The sequence below is a fragment of the Rosa chinensis genome, chromosome 5 (genome assembly GCF_002994745.2).
Source record: "Rosa chinensis cultivar Old Blush chromosome 5, RchiOBHm-V2, whole genome shotgun sequence".
Taxonomy (NCBI): Eukaryota; Viridiplantae; Streptophyta; class Magnoliopsida; order Rosales; family Rosaceae; genus Rosa; species Rosa chinensis.
In genome coordinates, this window is record NC_037092.1 from 29,582,396 (window position 1) to 29,596,468 (window position 14,073).

Sequence of the window (14,073 nt, forward strand, 5' to 3'; positions counted from 1 at the left end):
TAAGAAGGATGAAGTTGTTGGTACGGAGGCTGCAGCTACTGAGAGAATGGTTGATAGTGCTCGTAGCAAGGCTGAGACATCATTTGTCGGTAAGAATGTTGTTGTTGCTGGTAGAAAAGCTGCTGCTGCTGCTGCTGCTGCATACAAGGAACATAAAAGAACAAATTTGTATGAGTTTTTTTGCTCACACGTGGCAAGTTACGAGTGTGAGCCTAGCACTCCCCTTTGATTCATATGCGGTCTTCATAATCAGCTTATATTCATTTGGATCCAACGGAGATTGTTCCTATTTGAAGCAATGATATAACATGTCACAACTCTATTACAGAGTAGTAGCTTGGTTGTTTAGTAAAAGCCTAAACTTGAAATATAAATGAAAATTGTAGAAACATATGATTGCAATGAAAGTCAAGTGGTTGAAAAGAAGCTACTTACCTGGTCTGCTTTCAGACTTGTATCTATAGGCGTTGGAACTGTTTCAATGTCCCTTGGAGATTTTGCCTATTGGAAGCGATGATGTCAAATATCAAACTCAAGTACAGAGTAGTAGCTCACTTGTTTGATAAAAACTTAGAATCAAAGTATATATTGAAATAGTAAAAACATATGATTGTAATCAAGTCCTTGAAAAGAAGCTATCTACGGTCTGTTTTAGACTTGTTTCTATTTTGGCGTTGGACGGTTGGAGTTAATTAACTGAAGGTTGTTGCTTTTGAACTAAAAGGATCAGTAGAGTTAATTAATTGAATGGCCAAAATTATTGTTCAGCCTCAAATATGAATTTAACAATTATCTTAAAATGAGAGATAACTGAGGACTTTTCAGATTCCAGAAAAAAGAATACTGACAACGATTATGAAAAGTAAAAGCAACTGCAGCACCAACAAATATGGTTGAGAACATTGAAAATCAAACAACTCCCAAGGTATGATATCTGCACCCCTTCTCAGAAAAAGAAAAAAAAAAGGAAGCATATGACAACAAGAGATCATGATCATCTTTATTGTGCTTGTAAAATTTAAAAGTTTATGGTCTGGAGCTCTGGAACTCACCTCTAAACCAATCTCCAGCTCCTCCTTCAGCAATGTCATAAACTGAGACAGCACCTTCCTGACTTGGAAACGAATTCTAGTTCATGTCTATTATATATGAGAAGTATAACTTGGCATGGATACAGAATTTTGAAAGTAGAATGACTGATAAGCAGACAAATATTTACTTTTTCAGACCCCTGAACTTAAACAATTTGCTATAAAATAGTACACTACATATGCTATGAGTGTTGTAAATAATTATGGCTAATATCATGTAAATAGATGGAGAGTCATATATGCCTTTCACTATAGATTAGTGATTGATAGGATTGTGAATAGGAGTAATTGACGTTGCTATTAAACGTTGCCTATTTGTATACATCATGTACTCCTATATAAACCCCCTCATGGTAAGATGAATGGATACAATCTGATTCTCTGTGTCCAAACTCTCTCTCTCTCTCTCAAAATTTTTTCTGTTTTACAACACGTTATCAGCACGAATCTCTAACCCAAGTGCTAGCCAAGAAAAAAAAAAACCCCCCCTGCTGCAGCCTGTTTGCACGCCCCGAAACCTCTTGATCGGGATCTCAGATCAAAATCTTTCCTTCATCAAAGTTGTTCGTCTCTGCCTCTTCTATTTGCCGTCCAAATTTCAGCCCTATTGGAGTCGTTTTAAGACCTGTACACCATTCGAAGTGGGAGCTGTCCAGAAGAGGCGAATAGCTCTTGGATTGGCTGAGAAGACAACCTTCTCAGTTCTGCACATATAAAAGATTCATCCGCTCTTCATCAAGTAATGTTTTCCAAAATCTAATTTTATATTCACGTTTATTGAGCCTATTGATTGAACATGAAAAATCCTCCATGATGCATGAACCCTAAATTCTAATTGTTTTATTTGGAATATATATACATGTTCATGTTTTGGATTGTTTGATTGGAAAAGAAAAAAATTAGGATACTTTGGCTGCACTTGGTCCAGTAGCACCAATTCACAACTAGAGAGCATCAATCAATCATGTAAAAATAAATTCTGCTATTTCTGGGATTCGAACCCAGCCACAGTGTGTACCAGCCCAGCATGTTGTCCACTGTGCCATTATGGCCAATTGGTAATTATCACCACTATTTAATATTAATACTGCCAGAAGCAGATTCAACTCCATTTAATTGGTGATTGATCAATTGATTCAATTCATGTTTTGGTTTTGATTGACATTTATCCAAAACAATTGCCATAATAATTTCACAATGTATCTTTTATTACTACATCTGAATATTGTGTATTGCGTGAATTATGGGCTTAATTTTTTGTTACACAAATTTGAATCTGCCATTATAATTCTTTATGCTAGAAGCATTATGAGCTAAATTATTACGCGATTATTACATAAACATTGTGCCATAAGCATTTGCCAAATTTATTACCTGTACGTAATGCCAGAAGCATTAATGGGATTTGAACCCATTTCCTTAGGTATATAACCGCTGCATTAATTTATATATGTTACGATTTAATAACATATATTGAATTTGGTTATGTTATAATTGTGAATATTAATAGAGGCTGAGTCAGAAGCTCAAATCAAGCCCAAAGTCATAACAACAAATTTGAGCCAGAAGCTCAGGCCCAAGTTGCAAGGCCAGAATAGAAGCTCACTACATGTTACCAAGACAAAAGTTATGAATCTTCTCAAACTAGGCTCATCCAGTTGGATGCGATGTCTAGGAAAGGTTCAGATGAGGCTGTGTACTTAAGCGAGCCTCGCTCCACCTAAACCTCATCTTTCCTTACCTGGTCATATTCAATTGGAGTTACCGAAAAGGTTGAGTAATAACTTTTCATTCCTTGGCAGACTAGCCTGAGCCCAGCAGGTCCACTCTCCCTCTGCAGGACCTAGCAGCCCAGCAGGCCTCACATACTCTTTGACTAGCGCATGAAAGCCTAGGTCACGAGCCCGCAGACTAAGCCCGATAGGCTTCACTATCAAGTCCACTCCTTCTTAATTATTTGGTCCAGCAAAATCAAAATAAAAGGAAAAATGATTTGATATTGTAAATAGATTCACCATATTTAATATGTGTAATTAATTGCCAGAAGCATTTATTTACATAGTTGTGTGATAATTAATCTGTTATATTACTAGCATGCAATTAATATCTCAATTGATTTATGATTTCCATTTATCCAATTTGTGAGATATTATTATAATTTACTTTATTCAATATTATTGTGTTACTTGTCCAAATTTTCGCATTAGAATATATGTGTAGAAAATGTAGGTATCTGATGAACCAGTAGTTCATACATAAATCGAACTTGTAGTTTCGATAATGCCATTTAAGAAACTTGAAGTTTCCTTCATAAATTCACCACACATGATAAAACCAGTAGATTTTACATGTCTAATCCGATTTTTCATACCATGTTATAGGACCTGAAGTTCTCATTACTTGCTTATGGATGATATTACCCAAAGCACTAATATTATTTGTTCCTTTCCTGTAAGAAATGTCAAATCTCAACATGTTTGACTTTGTTGCTTTGGAGGTCTCCAGAAGAAACTATCTAAAGTGAACTCAAGATATGAAAATTCATCTGACTGCAAAGAAGATGAGATCAACAATCAATGCTAACAATGTCGTCATTGAGACTTTTAATATGAGTGCGATAATTTTCATAAAGAAACATATGGAGAAAGCACTCCAAGTTGAGTATCCGATGAAGAGGATATACAGACTCTTTGGGTCGCTCTGGAAGAGCACTTTCACCATCAGATGACCATTTTCTTGCTTGAAGCAAGACATGATTGGCAGAACGAAATTAGCCCATATGACCGTCTGCCACTTGGCCAAAGCCTAAGAGGCCATGTAATTAGGCTCCACGTGGTCAAGGCCCACGTGGAAGGAACCATGATGCCATAACTCAGCAAGCCCAAGTTGAAAGGAACACTGGTCCGGCCCGATGCCACTAGAATCAGCATGATCTTTGTTATCGATGTGGAGGAATTGACTGCTGGTCCCGCACCTATTGTGCGATAGCTGAAGCAGTAGATGAGTATTACGCCGGTCGCGGAACTCGAAATACCAACTTTATTGAAGGGTCATTTTTCTATCGATTCCACACTAGAAATCATGAATTTTCATACAGTTACTGAACATACTGAGGATTAGAACTCAAAGACATGGGTATAATTGGCCCCTTGTGCCATATCTATTTCATCTTAATGAATGAAACATCTTCGGATTTTGGTGATTTATGTTTTCAATTATTTTGGATTATAGAAATGTGGTTATGTTCGAATATATTTAATTCAATAAACTTATTCATACATGTGATCCATTGAATTAAATAAATGAATAGGCATATTCTGTGGGGAAGTTTGTTGTCTGGTTAAAAGTGCTATTACACACACCATACTCCTAGATCAGAGATATTTTTCAAACTTATTGTCTATTCATACCTCTGTGACAACCGTATAAGGCCAATCCAACCTGATAGAGGGTTATGGCAAAACCCACTATATGTTGTCCAATGGTACTAAACTTACCATTAATGAGGCCTTATATTCTCCACGTTCCAGAAGAACGTTATTGAGTATTAAGGATATTCGAACCAACAGTTACCACGTTGAAACCACTGAGAAAAATGCGTGGAATATCTTTGCATAATCTCCGAGTGTGCAGCCAGAAGCGTACATTGGAGAAATTGAAATCTGTTAGCTAGAAGCTAACTAATTCAAGCAACTACTTGCTATGGCATGACCGTTTGGGACACCCAAGTCAAAGTATGATGCACCGTATCCTCAACTCATCCCAGGTGCATCCCCTTCTGAATAAGGGTCCTGTATATAATGACACACTATGCCATACTCGTTAAGAATATTTAATACTAGACCATCATTTGCAAAGACTAGTACATACACCACCATTTTTCTGCACAGAATGCAAGGGAAATTTGTGGACATATCCAACCACCATGTGGACCAGTTAAATATTAATGGTTTTGGTTGATGTATCGACAAAGTGATCACATGTTACACTACTGTCCATAAGAAAATACTGCTTTTGCTAAACTCTCGCCTAGATCATGAAATTGAGGGCTCACCACTCGGATTATCCCATAAAGTCCATAAGACTTGATAATACCGAAGAGTTTACATCGAAGTCTTTCGATGATTATTGCATATCCTTTGGGATTGATGCTGAACATTTAGTTCCCTATGTTCACACCCAAGATGGTCTTGCAGATAGAATCTTGGTAATGCGCACCAAGCTTCTAAATTCTGCATGGAGCTATGCAATCTTGCATGCAGCTATGTTGGTCCCGTTGAGGCCCACTGCTACCAACATTTCTCTGCGTTATAGCTGGTGACTGGGTACGAACCTGATGTTTCGTACTTATGTTCATTTGGGTATGCAGTCCTCGTGCCAATTGTGCCGTCACAACGTACAAATTTGGGTCCTCAACAAAGGATGGGCATACATGTCGATTATGAATCCATCCATTATGTGCTCTTTAGAGCCCTTGACAGGCGATCTCTTTACCACTATTTGTGGATTGTCACTTTGATGAGACAGTCTTCCCGCCGTTAGGGGGAGATAAGAACATGACTGTTCCTGATGAACGGCGTGAATTAACATGGAATGTCCCCACAATGTCTCATCTTGATCCCCAAACCGCATGAAAATAGTGAAGTGCAGACAATTCTAGATCTATAGAGTATAGAATACAATATGCCAGACACCTTCTCTGATCTAGCTAAAGTGACGAGATCAAATATACCTGCTGCAAATGTGTCTGCAAGGATAGACATCCATGTAGGATGTGTCGTCCCAGATGGACGAGGTACGACCATGGCGGCTAACCAGTCATATGTCCCTGCCCAAAAGCGAGGTAGACAATTAGGTTCATAAGATTCTTATCCCTGGAAGAGGATAAACTTGGCACAAATGAATCCTCTTAACATCGCAATCTCAAACCAATCCATCTCATGAGATAAATCCGGATTATGGGTTTGTCCTAGAAGAGACAATGTTGGGGGACGCTCCAACATTTGAACCCACTCCCGAGAATAGAGAAACTCGGTAAATTTAGTGAGATTTGGAATCGGGTTAAGATTATCATCGATGATATATTAGTATTTGCGGTGGCCACCGAATCTATAATATGCGATGACCTCAAACCTTGCTTTGTTGATCAATATCAATGAAAAGACGACTGGCTAACAAGGAAATAAGCAATCCAGGTCAAAATAGATTCCTTGACAAAGAGAAAGGTGTTTGGACATGTTGTTCCTACACCTCCCCATGTTAAACCCGTAGAATTTAAATGGGTATTTGTAAGGAAGCGTAATGAGAAAAACGAGATTGTGATATAGAAGGCTCATCTAGTGGCGCAAGAATTTTCTCAACGCCCTGTGATTGATTACGAGGAGGTGTATTCTCCCGTAATAGACGTCATAACGTTCCGCTACCTTATCAGTTTGGTAGTTTCTGAAAAACTGAATATGCAGCTTATGAATGTGGTCACGGCTTATCTCTATGGGGATCACAATACAGAGATATACATGAAAGTTCCTGAAGGACTTATGATACCCGATGCAAATAGTTCTAGACCACGGAACACGCTCTCCATTAGTTTTGAGGCGTTCACTTTATAGATTGAAAAAATCTAGACGGAGGTGGTATAACCGTCTAAGTGAATATTTGATCGGGATGGGATATGTGAATAATAAACTATGCCAATGCATGTTTATTAAGGAAACAAGTTCCGGGTTTGCAATTATAATGGTCTATGTCAAAGACATGAATTTGATTGATATTCCTAAAGAGATCAAGGAAACCGCAAAGCACCTGAAGTCGGAATTTGAGATGAAAGGCCTTGGGTGAACAGATTATTGTCTTGACCTGGAGCTCGAGCACAGTGCAGATGAAAAATTTGGTCCATCAACCAAATTACAATCCAGAAGATGTTAAGACACTTTAATGAGGATAAAAGCAAGCACACCTATGGTCGTCTGAAGTCTAGAAAGAACCGTATCATCTTGCAGATGATAACGAAGAGATATTGGTGCCAGAAGTCTCATATCTAAGTGCAATAGACGCATTATTGTACTTGGCTTAATGCTCTAGACAGGACATCTCATTCGATGTGAACTTGTTAGATAGATATAGCTCTGCGCCAACACACCGCCATCGGAATGGTATAAAAGACATTTTTCGCTACCTTAGAGGTACGGCGGATATGGGCTTATCCTATCCCTATGCATCAAGGAATTAATGGATCAAACCCCCTTGATCCTCAGAATGATGCTCGCCTTGTTGGATATGCTGATATAGACTATCTATCAGACCCGCACAAGGCACGTTCCCAAACTGGTTATGTCTTTACCATTGGGAATACTACAATTTCTTGGAGGTCTATGAAATAGACACTTGTTGCTACCTCTTCGAATCATGCTAAGATACTACTAGCTCTTCAAGAAGCAATATGTGAATGTACATGGCTAAGAGTCATTACAAAGCATGTTCGAAGCACATGTGGACTGTATTCCACCACTGATGAACCAACCATTATCTACAAGGATAATGCTACTTACATAGAGCAGATAAAGACAAGTTTCATCAAAGGAGACAACACCAAACATATTGTACCGAAGTTCTCCTTCAATCAGCAACAACAAGAGCATTAGAAGATTGAAGTTAAGCATATTTGATCTGAAGACAATCATGCAGACCTCTTCACCTAGTCACTACCAAAGTATACATTCCAGAAGCATGTTCAAGATATTGGTCTACGTAAACTATTTGAATTACCTAACTTGTAATTTTCAAGGGGAGTTGAAATCAGGGGGAGTATCCTGAAGCATACCCACTTGACCACGTGTACTCGTTTTGTCCTTCGTCTAGGGTTATTTTATCCCACTGGGTTTTGTTACCTGGCAAGGTTTTAACGAGGCACATCTTTAGCATGGTCACCCCAATTATAGTACATCCTGAAGATGCTTTGATTTGACATATATGCATTTGCTCATCTTTTCCCTTCGACCACGGGTTTCTCCCACTGGGTTTACCGAGCAAGGTTTTGGTGTAGCAACTCTAATGCATCCCTCTCGTAGACATACTATCTACTTATAATGCTGATAAGAAGACTTCACCTATCTCTATTGTGATACGACTACTCCACATTCACGCGCGTTGTGCTCTTTTTCTCCTTCGACCAAGGTTGTTTTTCTCCCACAAGGTTTTTATTACTTGGCAAGGTTTTTGATGAGGCAACTTAGAAGCACTCAGCCTAGGCAACACTATTGACATGAAATATCCAAGGGGGAGTGTTGTAAATAATTATGGCTAATATCATGTAAATAGATGGAGAGTCATATATGCATTTCACTATAGATTAGTGATTGATAGGATTGTGAATAGGAGTAATTGACGTTGCAATTAAACGTTGCCTATTTGTATACATCATGTACTCCTATATAAACCCCCTCATGGTGAGATGAATGGATACAATCTGATTATTTGTGTCCAAACTCTCTCTCTCTCTCTCAAAATTTTTTCTGTTTTACAACAATGAGGAAATAGTAGGCTAATAAAACCGAAACTTTGGGGAAAAAAAAATCAACTACAAAAAGTGAGGGCACTAGTATTTGAGGACAAAACAAATTCTCACCTGGATATTCCCCGTAGTTACAGCCTTTGCCATGTCTGTGAAGACAAAATTTCCCACTGAAACACTCAAACATAATAATGATCACTTACAAGCAATAGAATCATTTGAGCACCATGACCCCCGTAGACTCAGAAGTAAAGGTGAAAAGCTATGAACACAATGCACATGTATATCATGTATATATGCAAGTGCATCATCTGTAAATGATATAGTCAATTTCCTAACCACATGAAAATGAAAATTTTCCTTTCAATTTTCAGAAACTACATCAAATAAAAGAACACAAACAATCGGGCAAGAATTGTGCTAAAACAACAACTGACTCCTCAAAATTTGAACTTTAAAGAGTAAAGGTGTTCCCAATGTTAGAAAAAAGGGAAGAAGAACCAAAACAAAAACAAAAACGTAACTTTTCTTATTTGTTAAGTAGAAGAAAAAGGCTGTTACCTGCCATGGCATTTACAAATGTCATAATTTGAGAGTTGCTGCTCCCATCATTCTTTGCTAATGGTGCAAAATCTTGGCCAACATGTTGAGGTGTAGAATGGCCCTTCAGCGCTCCGATGGGCACCACATATCTACCTTAGACATAGAAATTTTGAGGAATAATTGAGCTAGATTGTATTAGTGCATCCACACATTGAAACTATACTAACATATAAAATCAAGAACACCACTTCAAAAACATATGTAATTACAGAATGGATGTATGTATTTCCCAACTAACGGAATTGATCAATATGTCAACAACTTTAGAAATCAGTCTTAGGAGTGTAGACCTGTTCGCATCCTAATATAGGATTTCAGTAGAACTTGAATCCTAATTGAAATTGCAGATCTTTGATGACGTTATGATTTATTCAATTTGCCAAACCATCCAAAGTAAAATCATCACAAATAACATAAGATCTGTTGACGCAGTAAAACCCTCTAAAGAGGTAAACAACTGCGGGCACTATGCCGGTGAACAATCCACTATATGAATATGAAAGTACATAAATATCTTACACAACTCATCTACTAGAACCAATCTAGTGGGCAGCGGTGTCTCCTCGTTTTTGCTACTTCCAAATCAACGACCTTGTTCTCCTTTGTCAATCTTGAGATGGCACAACTCTCACCTCGGTTGTCAATCACCTCAAGGCACAAATCATGCATGAACTACCAACACACATGAAGCATAAAACTAGAAAACTTTTTTGACAGAAAAAGCTTGAGATTTGATAACCCTTCAAAAGCTAAACAAGGAACAGCTTATGAAGGATTCTCACATGAAACTTTAGCTCAATGCTTTCTGAAGATAAAGGCAGAAAACTCTCAAGAAGGCAATGACCAAATATTCTGATATGTTCCATGCCTTGAACAACCCTAAGAGAAACATATATATAGGAGATGACGAGCTAGGGTTTCTGATGTACATGGGCTTCATGACTTCCTTTAAAAAGCATGGATTAAAATAGAATCATCATTTAGAAAAGCCCATAAACCAATTTAAGAAAGTTTAAATGCTTTTGATTAAACCATCTGAAACAACGCAGATCAGTACAATAGGATTGTAAAGAGGATTGCATCCTATAATAGGATTCAAAGGCAAGTTCAGTCCTAACCACTTTACAAGGATGTACATGTATGCAAGACATACCTGATTGATGAGAGTTTTGCATGAAGCTCAAAGCATTCCATTCTTCTAAGGATCCAAGAGTAGAAAGTTATTACATGAAAACATGACTCTTGATTGTTGTGCTTAGGAAATGCCAATCAATTAAACATTGCACTAACAATCTCCCCCTTTGGCATTTCCTAGGCAAAACAACATATACATTTAACCATACACAATAGTTGATCCTATGCTACTATGACCCAAGAAATATGAACTTCCAAGTTGCAATCTGCACACAAGAAACATAACACCCGTGAAGAACATGTATGGTTGAAGTAGTATAAGCATGAAACATTAAACTTCCAATCTCTCCCGCTTTTTGCCAGGAAAGGACAAAGGGACCAAAGATTTCACTGCCCCTAAATTCAATACCCATGTATTGGTAGCAGCGGAAACAAACATTAATCAGGGGGCTAGGAATAACATGTCAAACTATCCTGCAATAGAAGTGAACCTTCAAACACTCTTGAATATCAGTATGTTATGACAATGAAGATAAAGAAGAATAGTGTATATGTTTGAACCAAGGTAACTTGCACTTTGTAGCAGACACAATTGAGAAGAACCAAGCAGATATGATGCATGAGACAGACCATTACCACACACAGGGCAATCAAGCAGAGCTTTTCCAAGATAACATCAACATGAACACTTCTCAAGATCATCAACCAGCATATTTGAAAGAGAGCAGGTCTCAGTAACGAAACACTATTTATTTCAAAACCAAATTGAGTTAGGCTACTAAAAGTACTATGCTGAAAAGTGAACTCAGATCATCAGAGACTTTAGAGAGATTATCACGAAGAGGCACAATATATATATAAATGGAGACATGATCTATGAGGGCGCATTGAGCGTTAAGCAACTGATATACCTTTTTTTTTTTATTGTTGCGACCCCCTGCTTTCCTTTTATTTATTTATTTTTTAATTTTTTTAATTTTAATAGAAAGATCATGAGTCAAACCATCCCTATTTCGACCTGAAACACACTAGCTTTACAAGGCAGGTGTCCCATCTACATTTGGAGATAGCCTGACTTTCCTAGACCACCACCATTTCGACCTGAAACACTCTAGCTTTACAAGGCAGGTGTCCCATCTACATTTGGTGGTAGGCTGGATGTCTCCTTAAAGAACCACTGGTGCCATTACAAGAGTGATAACTCGGTCTGCATACCCCACTCAACATCTTAGGTGTATAAGTGCAAGAAACAAAGCAAGGCTTCAGTTGCCGTAAACACAAGAAGGAAGAGAAAAGAATAGGGTTTAATTCTGGACCTTTAAACACTCAAAAAGCAAGAAAAGATCACTACAGGAGAAGGCCAAGTGATGTAACTACATCTCAGTTCATGAGTTGCTCTTGAGGTGATAATGTACTACAATGCACATGCTAGGATTGCAACAGAACACGCATCCTAAACTAGGATTGAAATAAACCTGGAATCCTAAATGCATAAATTGCAACAAATAAGCAGATAGTCAAGTAACTCGAAACTAAATGAGGACAACAGTAATCAAATCTATACTACATGCAAACACACAGCTGCTACAAGCACAAGTTAAAAACTGGGAACCAACTTAGATCACAAATTCTAATGAATCGCTTGAGATTGTCAATACATACTTAATCCAAGGACATTGAAAGTTGGCATTCATTTAACATGAACTCAAGTGCAAGAGAACTTCTTTCAGCACCATTGAAAACACCACATGATATGTTCATATTATTAACCTTACCTGTCAACTTATCAAGGCATATTGAGTTGTTGATGCCAAAGTTCCAGACCAATTTTTTTGTTTTAAACTTCGGCAACCTAGCTTTCTTTGGAAATTAAGCATCCAACCATTCATGAATTAATCCTGCAACTCAACACTCTCAAACAAAAATACCCGTGAGGCATGGTATGGTATGATATAAAATCAAAGCATACACTTCAGTTTTTCCCTTTTTTTTTCTTTTTTTAAATAAAGTCCCTACAAAAACAAAACCCAAAAAGAGAAAAGAACATCCTTATAGAAAATTGCAGAAATAAACACAAGCTACTAAGATCTTAGGATTAAAAAGCATATTCAGTCCTAACAAACCAGAACATATTAGCAATAAGAAAACTAATGTAAACAGAAAGACACTACTCCCCCTATATATGTGCTTATGATGGAAAAATCATGCTATTGGCAACCAAGAATATATTTTTCACAAGCACATATTGGAGAGTTCACTTACCAGTATGTGGAAGCTTAGAAAGATCAGGCTCTTTTCGTATCCAGACTTGCTTCATCTTGGGCATAGGTGAGAATGGAACTGAAACAAATCTTGCTATCTTGTTTACTTCTTTCAAAAGAAATTCAAGCTTTTCTTGAAGATATTCTTTCTTTTTGTTCATGAGTGGCTTCTTGTTGTCATTCCAAGAATTTTTTCTTAGTTGATTCACTTCTTTTGGATTTCCTATCCTTGAGAAATTTTCTGAATTTTCTTGTGACAAGATCAATTTCATCTTCATCAGCATCCTCTTCATTTGTTGACTCATCTTCACTGTCTTTCTTCACTTTAAGAGCTATGCTTTTGCTCTTCATTTCATCAGGGAGTTCCATCTCATATGTGGTTAAGTTTCCAATCAATTCTTGCAGATTATAGGTATTCAGGTCCTTCGACTCTTGAATGGCTATCTTCTTGGAATGATATTTCATAGGAAGAGACCTGAGTATTTTCTTGACTATTCTGTGCTGAGGTATGGGATCTCCTAAGTTGAAACAGCCATTCACAACAACATTGAGCCTAGCATAGAAATCAGCAAACATGTCATCATCACCCATCTTCATATTTTCAAATTGCTGTATAAGTTGCTGAAGCTTGGATTCTCGGACAGCAGTAGTGCCTTCATGAGTAACTTGGAGAATATCCCATGCTTGCTTTGCAGAGTAACAATGAGAAATAAGCTAAAATTTATCAGAGGATACCGCTGTGAAGATAGAGTTTAATGCTTTCTGATTATTTGTACTCTTGGAGTTCTCATCTATAGTCCATTCACTCATCGGCTTCTTAACTTTGGCTTCAACAGTAGAACTGCCCTCTCCAATCCCTTTTGTGTCAACTTTTTCAGTCTTAGTTGGAAACTCCCAACCACTTTCGATAATAGCCCATACAGCTACATCCTTTGCCTACAAAAAGGCTTTCATCTTAGCCTTCCATGCCACATAGTTTGTTTTGTCATCAAGAAATGGAGGGTGACTTGTTGACCCAGCAGCACGATCACTTGTGCCTTCCATTCTGTTCCTAACCAGGATCACGCTAAGTTTGTCCAGCGACCTACTCTGATACCAATTGTAATTACAGAATGGATGTATGTATTTCCCAACTAACGGAATTGATCAATATGTCAACAACTTTAGAAATCAGTCTTAGGAGTGCAGACCTGTTCGCATCCTAATATAGGATTGCAGTAGAACTTGAATCCTAATTGAAATTGCAGATCTTTGATGACGTTATGATTTATTCAATTTGCCAAACCATCCAAAGTAAAATCATCAGAAATAACACAAGATCTGTTGATGCATTAAAATCCTCTAAAGAGGTAAACAACTGCGGGCACTATGTCGGTGAACAATCCACTATATGAATATGAAAGTACATAAAGATCTTACACGTACAACTCATCTACTAGAACCAATCTAGTAGGCAGCGGTGTCTCCTCGTCTT

The 14,073-nt window shown here is 37.7% G+C and overlaps 1 long non-coding RNA gene across 1 annotated transcript; it reads right to left on the reverse strand.

The window, feature by feature from the left end:
• Positions 1-133: 133 nt before the first annotated feature.
• LOC112202641 lies at positions 134-1,138 on the reverse strand. Its single transcript, XR_002937503.1, has 3 exons — positions 1,053-1,138; positions 436-501; positions 134-286 (listed from the first exon to the last, which is right to left on the reverse strand). It is a non-coding gene; the product is annotated as an uncharacterized LOC112202641 (long non-coding RNA).
• Between the last annotated feature and the right edge of the window lie 12,935 nt (positions 1,139-14,073).